The following is a 14,131-nucleotide window of genomic DNA, read 5'->3' as shown; positions in this document are numbered from 1 at the left end:
AAGATGATATCATCGTGCGAATCATGATCTGGCTAACTCGGTTCTTCGAACACACTTGCCGGATATGATTAGTATAGCTGGATTGAGTTATCTGAGATAACTGCGCGTTCATGCGCTGGTTAAAAAGGGGATATGTATCGATAGTAGAAACATTGATCAGCAACGCTGCTATTGGCTGCTCAGTGTGGCCAAAGAGCGCGCTCAGTTTTTCTCCTCATCAGAGCAAGAACTAATAGTCGAAGTTTATTCGGAATTTTAATGTTTAATCAAAACGCCAGGGAACACCTCAAAGTCGGCAAAAGCCAGGAGAGAGGGCTGGCAAAAAGTAGCAGACAATTTAAATCCGTTAGAAGTGGCCATGTTAGATGTTTTTATCACTTAATAGCCTATATTTTTGTATTTCAATAATTGAATAATTACTTTGTGCATTGTAATGTCAGAGTCACCACACTAGAACATGGGAACTAATAAAAGTGAAGTACAAAAATATTCTACATAATGGTAATTTTTAGTTATATTATAGTCTCTTTTATAAAAGGCACTGTTAAATAAGTGGTTGTCTGTTTATAAAAGCAACCAAGAAAAAGGCTGAGAAAAAAATAGAAAAGATCTTAGTAGCCTACACTGTAAAATAATTTTTGCTGCATTAAATTAAGGCCGTATAGTCATTTCAACTGTTAAATCTTGAGTAATGATGAATTGCTTTGACTTGTGAAAGTGAAAACTGATAAACTTATGTTAATGTAAAAATATTTTGCCATGAGTTATTGATCACATTTTTCCCCAGTGTAGTTCATTGTAATGACATTGTGTTTTCCTCTTTTGTGCACTTTTACATAATACACCAACACTTGTATCTGTTCCCAAGAAAGTGGTGGCTGAAATATGTGCAGTAAGTGGACATTTTCTAACTTTCCAAAGGAAAGAATGTATAAGACTTTGTAATGTCCATTTGTTTCCATTGCACTGGACAGTGAATAAACCCTCTCAGATAACTGTCATATGGAGGAACTAGCCTACCTGCAAGTGCATAAATAACTTTACTTCATTTATACTTGTATGCTTTATGGCTGCAATATAAGCTGCAGGATTCCACATCTACAGAAAGGCCTACAGAAGAGTCTGCACAGACAGAGGAGACATAGGCCTACAGGTGGGCAGTGTATAGCCAACTTTTCCTTTTTATTTGTTGCATGAGGCATGTGTCTAATATCTCTTGTTGCAGGCACTTGACCACTGGCTTTTCTTTACAAAGAACAATTGAAATAAAACTCAAGGAACTAAGCATATTTGTCTTTTATTAAACATTTAATGAAAAGTGTTTTTTTGTGGCAATGTTGTGTAATATGGCACATGCAACAATGTCACAGGCCCTGTCAGGTGTGCAACCCTCAGACTTTTCAGACACTGACATCTTCCCTTTAGTTAGCCAAAGTTCATTTCATTGTGTGCCCTTGTCCTGGCTAGAGCTGCATTGTAACTGGTTTGGGTCAGGGAATGGGTCATAAAACACCTGTCTGCAGGCAGGAACATGTCATAATCACCTATGAAAAAATGCAGTTCTGTTAGGATCAGCATAAGTGTATGTAATACAGTGAGCTTGATATTTAATTGTGGAACTTTTCTTACCACTTTCAAATAATGTGCATAAATGTGAATCTCTGAAAATGCTTAAGTCATGTACAGATCCTGGCCATTTTGCTTTCACATTTGTGATATGGAAGATTTTAGTCAACTGCCTTTTTTTTATTTGATATAATATTACTAATCTGGAATATTAAGAATCACAATAGTAACTGGGCAGCACATTTACATTGTGAATCCCCTTTCTGTTCACATAATCCCCTTAATTGAGGCCTTGAGGCCTATGGTATCCTATAGTCTATGGTACTAATCACGTTAGTGAAGCCTGAGTGACATATCTGTAATCGGCATGGTCATGATTGTATGATCTTCATAAAAAATTATGATAGCCTAAAAAAAAAAAAAAAAAAAAAAAAAAAAAAAAAACACTGCTTTACAACATTGGGTCTTAAGTGGCTTGGAAATGCCAAAAAAAAAAAAAAAAAAAAAACTGAAACTGTCTTTTAAACATAAAAGCGACAAAAAACGACAATCTCACGAATCACGAGAAAAAATATATATCTCAGAAAGAAAGTGCACTATCGCGCTGCGCTGGACTTCCCGTATCAGCTCCGCTTATGAAGCCGCAGTCTAATCCTGTTAACATGAAATAAGCCTGCATGCTCCCGAGCAGGTTTAAGTTTGCGCACATGTTGCTATGACAGCAAGTCCAGGATGAGCGTTGAAGAACCAAACAATCCAAGATCATGCCAAATCGCCAACAATCAAATCCAGCTAAGTGAGTTAGCGACGTACGAAGAACGGACCCCAGGATGAGCTTCGAAGAACCAAACCATCCAAGATCATGCCAAATCGTCAACAATCAAATCCAGCTAACTGAGTTAGCGAGGTACGAAGAACAAGCCCCAGGGGCCCGTTCTTAGTACGTTGCTTATTACATCCGAGATCAAATGACACATCCAAGATGATATCATCGTGCGAATCATGATCTGGCTAACTCGGTTCTTCGAACACACTTGCCGGATATGATTAGTATCGCTGGATTGAGTTATCTGAGATAATTGCGCGTTCATGCGCTGGTTAAAAGGGGATATGTATCGATAGTAGAAACATTGATCAGCAACGCTGCTATTGGCTGCTCAGCGTGGCCAAAGAGCGCGCTCAGTTTTTCTCCTCAGCAGAGCAAGAAGTTTATTCGGAATTTTAATGTTTAATCAAAACGCCAGGGAACACCTCATAGTCTGCAAAAGCCAGGAGAGAGGGCTGGCAAAAAGTAGCAGACAATTTAAATCCGTTAGAAGTGGCCATGTTAGATGTTTTTATCACTTATTAGCCTATATTTTTGTATTTTAATAATTGCATAATTACTTTGTGCATTGTAATGTCAGTCACCATACTAGAACATGGGAACAAATAAAAGTGAAGTACAAAAATATTCTACATAATGGTAATTTTTAGTTATATTATAGTCTCTTTTATAAAAGGCACTGTTAAATAATTGATTGTCTGTTTATAAAAGCAACCAAGAAAAAGGCTGAGAAAAAAAAGAAAAGATCTTAGAAGCCTACACTGTAAAATCATTTTTGCTGCATTAAATTAAGGCTGTATAGTCATTTCAACTGTTAAATCTTGAGTAATGATGAATTGCTTTGACTTGTGAAAGTGAAAACTGATAAACTTATGTTAATGTAAAAATATTTTGCCATGAGTTATTGATCACATTTTCCCCCAGTGTAGTTCATTGTAATGACATTGTGTTTTCCTCTTTTGTGCACTTTTACATAATACACCAACACTTGTATCTGTTCCCAAGAAAGTGGTGGCTGAAATATGTGCAGTAAGTGGACATTTTCTAACTTTCCAAAGGAAAGAAAGTATAAGACTTTGTAATGTCCATTTGTTTCCATTGCACTGGACAGTGAATAAACCCTCTCAGATAACTGTCATATGGAGGAACTAGCCTACCTGCAAGAGCATAAATAACTTTACTTCATTTATACTTGTATGCTTTATGGCTGCAATATAAGCTGCAGGATTCCACATCTACAGAAAGGCCTACAGAAGAGTCTGCACAGACAGAGGAGACATAGGCCTACAGGTGGGCAGTGTATAGCCAACTTTTCCTTTTTATTTGTTGCATGAGGCATGTGTCTAATATCTCTTGTTGCAGGCACTTGACCACTGGCTTTTCTTTACAAAGAACAATTGAAATAAAACTCAAGGAACTAAGCATATTTGTCTTTTATTAAACATTTAATGAAAAGTGTTTTTTTGTTTGGCAATGTTGTGTAATATGGCACATGCAACAATGTCACAGGCCCTGTCAGGTGTGCAACCCTCAGACTTTTCAGACACTGAAATCTTCCCTTTTAGCCAAAGTTCATTTCATTGAGTGCCCTTGTCCTGGCTAGAGCTGCATTGTAACTGGTTTGGGTCAGGGAATGGGGTCATAAAACACCTGTCTGCAGGAACATGTCATAATCACCTATGAAAAAATGCAGTTCTGTTAGGATCAGCATAAGTGAATGTAATACAGTGAGCTTGATATTTAATTGTGGAACTTTTCTTACCACTTTCAAATAATGTGCATAAATGTGAATCTCTGAAAATTCTTAAGTCATGCACAGATCCTGGCCATTTTGCTTTCACATTTGTGATATGGAAGATTTTAGTCAACTGCCTTTTTTTATTTGATATAATATTACTAATCTGGAATATTAAGAATCACAATAGTAACTGGGCAGCACATTTACATTGTGAATCCCCTTTCTGTTCACATAATCCCCTTAATTGAGGCCTATGGTATCCTATAGTCTATGGTACTAATCACGTTAGTGAAGCCTGGTGACATATCTGTAATCGGCATGGTCATGATTGTATGATCTTCATAAAAAATTATGATAGCCTAAAAAAAAAAAAACTGCTTTACAACATTCGGTCTTAAGTGGCTTGGAGATGCCACAACAAAAATAAATAAAACTGTTTTCTGAACATAAAAGCGACAAAAAACGACAATCTCACGAATCACGAGAAAAAATATATATCTCAGAGAGTGCACTATCGCGCTGCGCTGGATTTCCCGTATCAGCTCCGCTCATGAAGCCGGGATCTAATCCTGTTAACATGAAATAAGCCTGCTCGCGAGCAGGTTTAAGTTTGCGAACATGTTGCTATGACAGCAAGTCCAGGATGAGCGTCGAAGAACCAAACAATCCAAGATCATGCCAAATCGCCAACAATCAAATCCAGCTAACTGAGTTAGCGACGTACGAAGAACGGACCCCAGGTGTAGATTTCTTTCGTACCAACTAACATTTAGGAAATACGAACATTTTAATGAATCCGAAAATTTACGCCAGAACCACTTTACACACGATTTACACAAAAAATCGTTCTGCTCATGAATGAGACCCATTATGTGTAGGCCTACTGTTAATAAAGAAGAGAGATAAAGTTTGCCAGAAAACACTACTCATTTAGCCAGATTATGAGATGATAGGATTGAGTGACCAAACTACATTTTCCATCATTCTCTGTGGCAACATAATAATAATAATAATAATAATAATAATAAAAATGTCTTTTAACAATCAAACATACTTCTTTACATACTGATGCACATACACATATTTTTTTTATATATAAAGTTAGTTATTTAAATGTAAACGTTAAAAAGTGAAATTGATCTTACCAATTGGTGGCACTGTGTCCCATGTGACTTTGCTTCCAGAAAGGACTGCCCCACCCCCAAACAAAAGGCCACAACCACTTTAGCCCCTCATTTGATTGGACAGACATTTCAGGTGATTTTATAATAAAAAAAAAATAATAAAAAAAATTAAAGGGGCAGTGTGAGGTCCAAAAAGGTAGTTTGTTGCCTGAGGTTTAAACAAACTACAATACTTAACGTTCATTCGATCCCTAAACCTAACTGCGCATATCCATCAGATGTCATGCAGCGTTAAGCATTAAAACCAATTGCACACGTTTCTGTTTAGTTTATGAGTGTGATGGCCAATCAGAGGCATTCATTTCTTATATATATATTTTTTAATTATTTACATTATAAATGCATCATATTTTCAAGCTAGTTAACAAAGGCACATCTGCATGTACTGAAGTATTTAGCCAAGAGACTATCACTGTGCTGAGGAATGCACAGCCATTACTTTCAAAATATAGCAATTATAATCTTAATGTTCAGCCAATCGTCAACCGAACCACAGGCCCCACTCTTCAGCACAATGGTAACCCCAAAAACTCGGACATACCAGAAACCTTTTAAATTCCAAAATAATAGAACATTAAAACACTAACAAATCTCCCTATATATTAATATTGGGCAAAACCCATTAAATAATACTTAATTTTAACATTTGCTCTGTTTTAACAGTCAGAAGAAAAGCATTAATCTATAATCTGTTGTAACTCATTCAGTGAATGTGTGTATATACATTTACATTTATATTGAGAACATGTATGTGCAATAAGTACAAAATAAAGGATAAAACTTTGTGAATATTACATGTAATACTATTTTTGTCTTCATTTATAAATATTGTATATGTATTTATTATAGCCATACATGGTCAATGCATGTATGGCTATAATAGTATATATTGTAGTATACTGAAAAAAATAAGCACTAGCACTATAATACATCATGGAAATGTATTATGTAATATATTGCATTATATTTTGCAGTATATTCCCAAATATTTTTGTTCCGTAAGGAATCGCTGTGTGTCTCTGAGTCTTCAGTCTCTGTAGTGTAGTGGCTCTTTATTCACCATCAGCTGATCCTGAAGAAACTGAACTGACATCTAAATACTGAGAGTCCTACAATAAAACACAGACAGGCACATATGAGTATGAGGCATTACTGCTGTCACATCACATCACATTAGGAAATATAATCTACAAATATGAACTCAACCAAAAGCTGTTAAATACCAGTAAACAACTAACTAAAATCTGTTTAAAAATAAAATATTGATATTCTTTCAGGCCAGTCTCATTAAAATAATCAGAATTAAATTCATATTAATGCAATTTATAATTACAGCTAAAGCATAATTTATTTGCTTTACATTTGAACATACGATATGATGTCAGTGAATCACTTTCAGTCACTGTTTTTTCATCTCTATGGAGTGTGTTCACAAGAGCACAAGCAATAAGTTGCTGGCTGCAGTTCAATTAACAGCCACCAATGTAGCTAATAACAAGAGTTTTTGACTTCTACATATAACCCCCGTTAAAATTTTTTATCTGACTCACGGCTGATTTTAAATTTTTTCCAGTGTATGCTGTAGAGAAGAGACTCTGACTCGATCTAGATTATTAAGAGACAGATCCAGATGTCTCAGGTGTTCAGGGTTTGATCTCAGAGCTGAAGCCAGAGCAGCACAACCTTTATCTGTGACGCCACACTTCATCAACCTGCAATGAACAAACACACTGTTTAGCAACAACTTAATTATAAACACTAGTGAATCTCATGTCAGTCAGATCATTATACTTCAGTTTCTCCAATCTGCAGAGAGGATCCTCCAGTCCAGCAGAGAGAGCAATCACTCCAGAGTCTCTGATTTTATTCTGAGAAAGATCCAGATCTCTCAGGTGTTCAGGGTTTGATCTCAGAGCTGATGCCAGAGCAGCACATCCTTCATCTGTGACGCCACACTGACACAACCTACAGAGAACAGACATTTTTCACTCTCTGAAACTACAGACTTAAACTATGTCACAAACACAAACTAACACAAACTTTTGTTTTTACAGAACTGTCACAAAGACACTATGACAGAATCTTTGTTAATTCCATGTTTTACAATCAATAGTTTATTACTGGTAAATTTTATATTTGAAAAAAATATATAACACAATATTTGACTATTTTTGATCAAATAAATGCATCCTTGTTGAATGTAAATGTAAATGACTATTATTAGGTATTTCTTTAGCACTTTTATGTTAATGGGGTTTCTTTTTATTAAAACTAGCAGATTTCAAAAATGATTTACTATCTGTTATATGAAGGTCAATAATAAACTATAATTAAAAACGTATTACATAATGTATATATTTTTTTAAACTTTCAAAAATATAAACTATCTCAAAATGTATTGCTGACAATTGTTTACATACATTTTTACATACACTACCTTTTAAAAGTTCTGTGTTTTATGTTTTTAACACAAAGAAAGGCTCTGGTTTCACAGAGAGGGCTTAGATAAAACAAAGATTAGGCCTTACTTCAAAAAAGGACATTTAAGTAGCTTATTTTTAATCATGCCTTAAAAAATTACTTGTGTGACAAAACAATGGCACTGACATATTTAAAGATTTGTCAGTGCAAGTTGCTTTCAGTTAAAACATCTCAAACATGGCTAGGCTTAACTAATACGCCTGGTCTGTGAAACTAGGAGCATTATTCTTAACAAGGATGCATTTATTTGATCAAAAATAGTCAAATATTGTGTTATATATTTTTTTCAAATATAAAATTAACTGTTTTCTATTATATTATATGTTCAAATGTTTCCTGTGATCAAAGCTGAATTTTCAGCATCATTACGCCAGTCTTCAGTGTCACATGATCCTTCAGAAATTAGTATAATATGATGATTTGCTGCTCAATAAACATTTCTGATTATTATCAAAGTTGTGCTGCTTCATATTTTTGTGGAAACTGATACATTTCTTCTAGGATTATTTTATGAATAGAAAATTCAAAAGAACAGAACTTTGAAATTTGTGACATTATACATTTTCAATATTGATTTTTAATTTAATTTGTTTTATAACCAGAAAATATTCATAAGAATTCATTTTCATGTTTTTTTGTATATGAAAGTCACGAAAAACATCAAACAGAAGATCTTACTTCAGTTTCTGCAGTTTACAATGAGGATCCTTAAGTCCATCAGATAGACGCTTCACACCAGAATCTCCTAGTTTATTCTCAGACAAATCCAGATCTCTCAGTTGTGAGGGGTTTGATCTCAGAGCTGAAGCCAGAGTGACACAACCTTTATCTGTGATATTACAGTCATCCAAACTGTAGAGAGATTGAAAACAATATATTTAACACAGTAACAGTAAAAACAGTTTGATAAGCCTCTTGCTGCGAATGCAACGGACGTTCAGTTGACGGATAAACTGTAGCATTGCACAGTGGTTCCAGGGCCTTAATTTTCCTTGTCTATTATTTATAAATATCATATGTATGAACTGATTATTTAGTTATATTTAATATAATTATAATTTAAATTATTTCTCTAGGGATGCCCCGTTTTATTTTTTATTTTATTTTTATTTTTTTATATGATACTGATAAATAATAATAATAATTTAATTGTACAGAACAACTGTAATATTACAATAGTAATATTCATGGTTGTCTTAAATTCTTTGATTTTAAATGTTAAACCACAGAGGAGTATGGTCTCAAATATCAAAATCTGGTATCAAAACTAGAAGGAAGGCTCTGGTTATAGGTTGCATCACTATTCCCCTCTCAAGTCAAGTTAAAAACATGGGTCAGTACTAACAGAAAATCATAGATCCTCCAGCATGAGGGCCAGCACTCTGTCTGTAAAATGTTTTAAAAGATCATCTGTCACTTACTGTGCTGATCTGGATTCTTTAATCACAGGAAGTAGTTTCCGAAGTACATTATCTGGAACATTTTCTTTTGCAACAAATTTATTCAGCTCAAACACATCCATCACTTGCTCTGATGTCAACAACACAAAGACTACAGCTGACCACTGAGATGAGGAGAGTTTGACTTCAGCCAATGTTCCATATTTCAGAGACTGTTGTATTTCCTCCACTAGTGAACGATCACCCAGTTCATTCAGACAGTGGAACAGATTGATGTATTTCTCCGGAGAGCAAATGGTCTTGATCTTCTTTTTGATGTACTCAACGGTTTCCTCATTGCTGTCAGATCTACTTTTTGGCAGAGTCATTAATCCTTGTAGGAGAATCTGATTAGACTCTACTGACAGACCCAGAAGAAACCGCAGGAAAAGATCCAGATGTCCGTTTTTACTTTGTAGAGCCTCATCCACAGCTCTCTCATGCAGCGCAGATAATGACACATGTTCTTCTGGTGAATTGAGTTGAAACCTGTCCTTAACTTTAGACCGCAAGCTCTGTTTGGTGTTTAGGTCAAACACATTTCTGTTGTTGTTTGTACAGGAGAGATGCACATATAGAGCCGCTAGATGTTCCTGAACACTCAGATGAACAAAGCAGAAGACTTTCCCCTGATACCAGCCAAACTCCTCTCTGAAGATCTGAGTGCACAATCCTGAGTAAACTGATGCTTCTGTCACATCAATGCCACACTCTCTCAGGTCTTCAGGAGATCCAGCAGAACACTGGGATGTGGCACATGATGTAGAGGCTCCTTGATGACTTCAGGTGTGAGATGATCCTGTCGGCCAGACTCTGATCACTGATTCTCTTCCTGAAGTATTCCTCCTTCTGTGGATCATTGAAGCCTCGTACCTCTGTCACTCGATGGACACACTCAGAGGGGACGAGATCGGCTGCTGCTGGTCTGGAGGTGATCCAGATGAGAGCAGAGGGAAGCAGATTCCCCACAATGAGGTTCGTCAACAGCACGTCCACTGAGGCTGATTCACTTACATCACACAACCTCACATCGCTCTGAAAATCCAGAGACAGACGACACTCGTCCAGACCATCAAAGATGAACAACACTTTATATTTTTCACTGGATATTTCAATTTCTTTTGTTTCAGGGAAAAAGTAATGAAGAAGCTCTGAAAGACTGAGTGTTTTGTCCTTCATCAAATTGATCTCTCTGAAAGGAAGTGGAAATATGAGCTGGTCGTCCTGATTCTCTTTCTCTTCAGCCCAGTCCAGGATGAACTTCTGCACAGAGACTGTTTTTCCAATGCCAGCGACTCCCTTTGTCAGCACAGTTCTGATGGGTTTGTCTTGTCCAGGTAAAGGTCTAAAGATGTCATTGCATTTGATCGGTGTGTCCTCTGTTGCTGCTCTCCTGGATTGTGTCTCAATCTGTCTCACCTCATGTTCATTACTGATCTCTCCACTCTCACTCTCTGTGATGTAGAGCTCTGTGTAAATCTCATTCAGGAGTGTTGGGTTTCCACGCTGTGCTGTTCCCTCATACAACCTCTTCCTCAGACTTGATCTAAATGTGTTGAGGACTTCAGCATTAATAGAGTCATGGCTGTAAAATCAATACAACAGAATATAAAATACAAGAGGTACATGTATAGAGCCATAAAAAGAGGCTATTTTGTTTTAATATATTATTTTACCTGATGCCAGGATACGTGCTTTCGTCAAATTCTTGTGGTTGATTCATAGACTTGTCATATTTTATTTTTTTACAGATGGGTTCTCTTACATCTGGTCTGGGTCGCAGGGTTCGCCTTAAACAGCATGAAGTAGAACAGCAGAATAATCAGATACTTTGAAAGTGAATTGTGCTGCTAACTGAATAATTCTGTAAACAGATTAGTTGCTGTTTTTACACTTAATATTCAACAATATTCCTGATCTGCCTGCATTGACACCATTATATGAGAACTGAACGGAGCTGGACGATGACATCATTGTTTTCTCCAGAGGATAAATATAGATAAATTAACTAAATACATTTTTTACAACAGAAATGAACCATCATTGAACTTACTTAAGCTGGACTATGATGCTATTTTCTTCTAGATCTGCTGTACAGCTAGGGGCTGGGTATTGACACAAATTTCACAATTCGATTCGATTTCGATTTACAAGCTTGCAATTCGATTCGATTTCGATTCGATTCAATATCGATTATTTTGGATATCAGGTACAATGCATGGCAAATTTTCTCAAGGAAAACAAATCTCTTAACTAATGCTGTAAACTATGGGAGTCAGTTAGCCTATAGGCTTCATTAGCCTACTATAATATTGAAGGTAAAAATTAACTGATTTGTATACAAACACTTAAAATACACTTTTATTTATTTTTATAATAATAAAGTTATATGAAATTATATACAAATTTAAATGGTGGCTGTCATAAAAAACTTTCCAGATTTATTCAAACATGCATTAAATATTGAAGAACATTAAAAATTATAATGAATATGTAATATGGTGCATATATTTAACAAAATGCTCCTCTCTAGAGTTATTTTTTCTAGCTGACTAACGAGTTTATGGTCACTGGATAATATGTTTTTTCTGAGGTAAATGTGACGTTACATGACATTGTTTACTAACGTCTTTCCACGGTTGAAACACTGATTGAGCGATTCCATGTGACATGATACGGACTTCGATAAGTTGTACTCTACCTTTTAACACACTTTCAGAGATGCTCATTCATGTTTATTTCGCGCTGTAACTGGTGTTATTAAGGTGGAAGAGAAGATCACGTGCGCTCAGCGCTGCTGCTTCTCTTGAGCTGAGCTGCGCCAGATCGAGCGATTTCACGCCACAGCGCCAAAACGGTAATATGTTTTTGAATTTCGTAAGAAAATGGACTAATTTGAAATCTGATACTTTGTTTCATATCAATAATAACAAAGCACAAAGATTATTGCAATTTATTGGATGGGATGCGCGCTACAGTCTTCCATTCATTCGTCAACTGAAAACAGGATGACTAATCGATTCTTGGGATTTAAGAATCGATATCGTTTCGTAAAAATGAGAATCGATTAAAATCGAGAAATCGATATTTTTTACCCAGCCCTATGTACAGCCGCAACAAACTTTGTTGCATTTTCCTCCTGTTATCTCTGTGAAGCTGCTTTAAATCAATCTGTACTGTAATAAGTGCTATATAAATTATATTAGAAATATATAAAAAGGATAGTTTCAAGTGGTGATGAAATGCTAATACTGTAAACACACATCGATATCCATTTTATATGAATGTACCTAAATGTTATTTATCTTGGTAGCCATAAGCCACTGATAGAGTGAGGCTAATGTTTATAGTGATTATTATTAATAAATGCTAGGGGTGCAACGGATAAAAAAAACTCACGGTTCGGATCGTTTCTCGGATCAGAGTCATGGATCGGATCATTTTTCGGATCAGCAAAAAAAAAAACAACAACAAAAAAAACAAGACAAATAAACATAAGTTTTGTCTTTTTGTTTATTAACACTTTTAAACTATTAAATTAAAATACATAAAATCAACTTAAAGTGCACAAGGCATAATATCTTCTTTTTAACATAATTAATGAAAATTCATAATTAATGAAAAACAACTTAAAGTGCAACATAAAAAGGCATATCTCCTTCCTTTAAACATGGACCAATGACCGTTAATGAAAAAACTTTTTCGCTGAAGTGGGTGCACTCAAAAAAATGATTTTAGCTCTTTGTTCAATTTCATTAATTAAAATGAGCATATACAACACAACCCTTCGTAGAAATGATTCCAGCTTAATTTCATTAAATGTAATCAATGTAATTTAAAAAAAATTTGGTTTACCAAATTTTTTTTAATTGAGTCAACATGAATATTTTTCGTTCGTCTTAACTGGATGTCACTCAAAAAAATAATGTTGGCCTCTTGTTAAAATAATTAATTACAATAAGCAAAAGTAACACGATTGTTTAATATTGTCACAACTTAATTTAAATGTGTTCAATCAACCTAATTCATTTGTGTGAAAACTACATGAATCATTGTTGTTGACATCTAACTGGGCAGTGGATCTGTAGTTCCCAGCATGCTTTGCAAGGGACTGCATTAAGAGGGTCAATTTAGGGAAAAAGTGTTATTTTATGTGTTTTTCAGTAAATGGAAAGATGTTGTTAGTTAATGTTAGTGTTTAATGTTCAGTTATGTTAGAAACTTAGAGGACTTTCTGTAATGTTTTTGAATTTTGTGGTTACCATTTTGCAGAAGAGTGGCGACTGTGTTTAGGCTGTGGGCTCAGTATTATGCTATATGTGCATTAAACCTCGTGTTCAGGCTGTGGGCACTCAGAATACACTGTGTAAACCTCGCTCACAGACCTGCACAAGTAATAATTCAATTGAACACTAGTAGTGTCTATCATTAGAAGTGACCATAGAGTCAAATTAACTAAAATTATAATGTTGGTTATTTAAGGCAGGACAAAAACTAAATGTAGTTAACCTGACAAAACTTTATCTAGCAGGAATGACTAAATTAATTTAAATTCATACAACAAGATTACAACAAATTATTTCAAACTATTTCGATTTTGTTGGAAAAATGTAATTCAATTTCGTGGAAAACCTTTCCTTAATTTAATTAAGTTCGTTCAACAGATTATTTTTTTGAGTGTGCGCGACGGGATGTCATATGTCGTATCGTGGCTCAAGCACTTTCAGCATGTGTTTAAAGCCCTCGTTTTAAACAACCGAATATGGCCTGATTGGCCTCATGTCTGCACCTATAAGTGTATTGTGATTGTCAAACCATTTTAGTAACTAAACTGAATTTTATTAGGTTTAGTGACAACATGTTACAATGTTTACATGGTACAATTTCTGGTAAGCTA

The 14,131-nt window shown here is 35.2% G+C and overlaps 1 pseudogene across 1 annotated transcript; it reads right to left on the bottom strand.

Moving 5' to 3' along the window:
• Positions 1-6,869: 6,869 nt before the first annotated feature.
• LOC307167272 (NLR family CARD domain-containing protein 3-like) lies at positions 6,870-10,874 on the bottom strand (annotated as a pseudogene). Its single transcript, XR_013824085.1, has 5 exons — positions 10,861-10,874; positions 9,217-10,819; positions 8,474-8,647; positions 7,106-7,279; positions 6,870-7,026 (listed from the first exon to the last, which is right to left on the bottom strand). The product of XR_013824085.1 is annotated as an NLR family CARD domain-containing protein 3-like (transcript).
• Positions 10,875-14,131: the final 3,257 nt, after the last annotated feature.

The sequence above is a fragment of the Squalius cephalus genome, assembly GCF_949319135.1.
Source record: "Squalius cephalus genome assembly, chromosome: 11".
Classification (NCBI taxonomy): domain Eukaryota; kingdom Metazoa; phylum Chordata; class Actinopteri; order Cypriniformes; family Leuciscidae; genus Squalius; species Squalius cephalus.
Note: the sequence above shows the minus strand (reverse complement) of the source record. Positions and strands in the feature narration are given on the sequence as shown.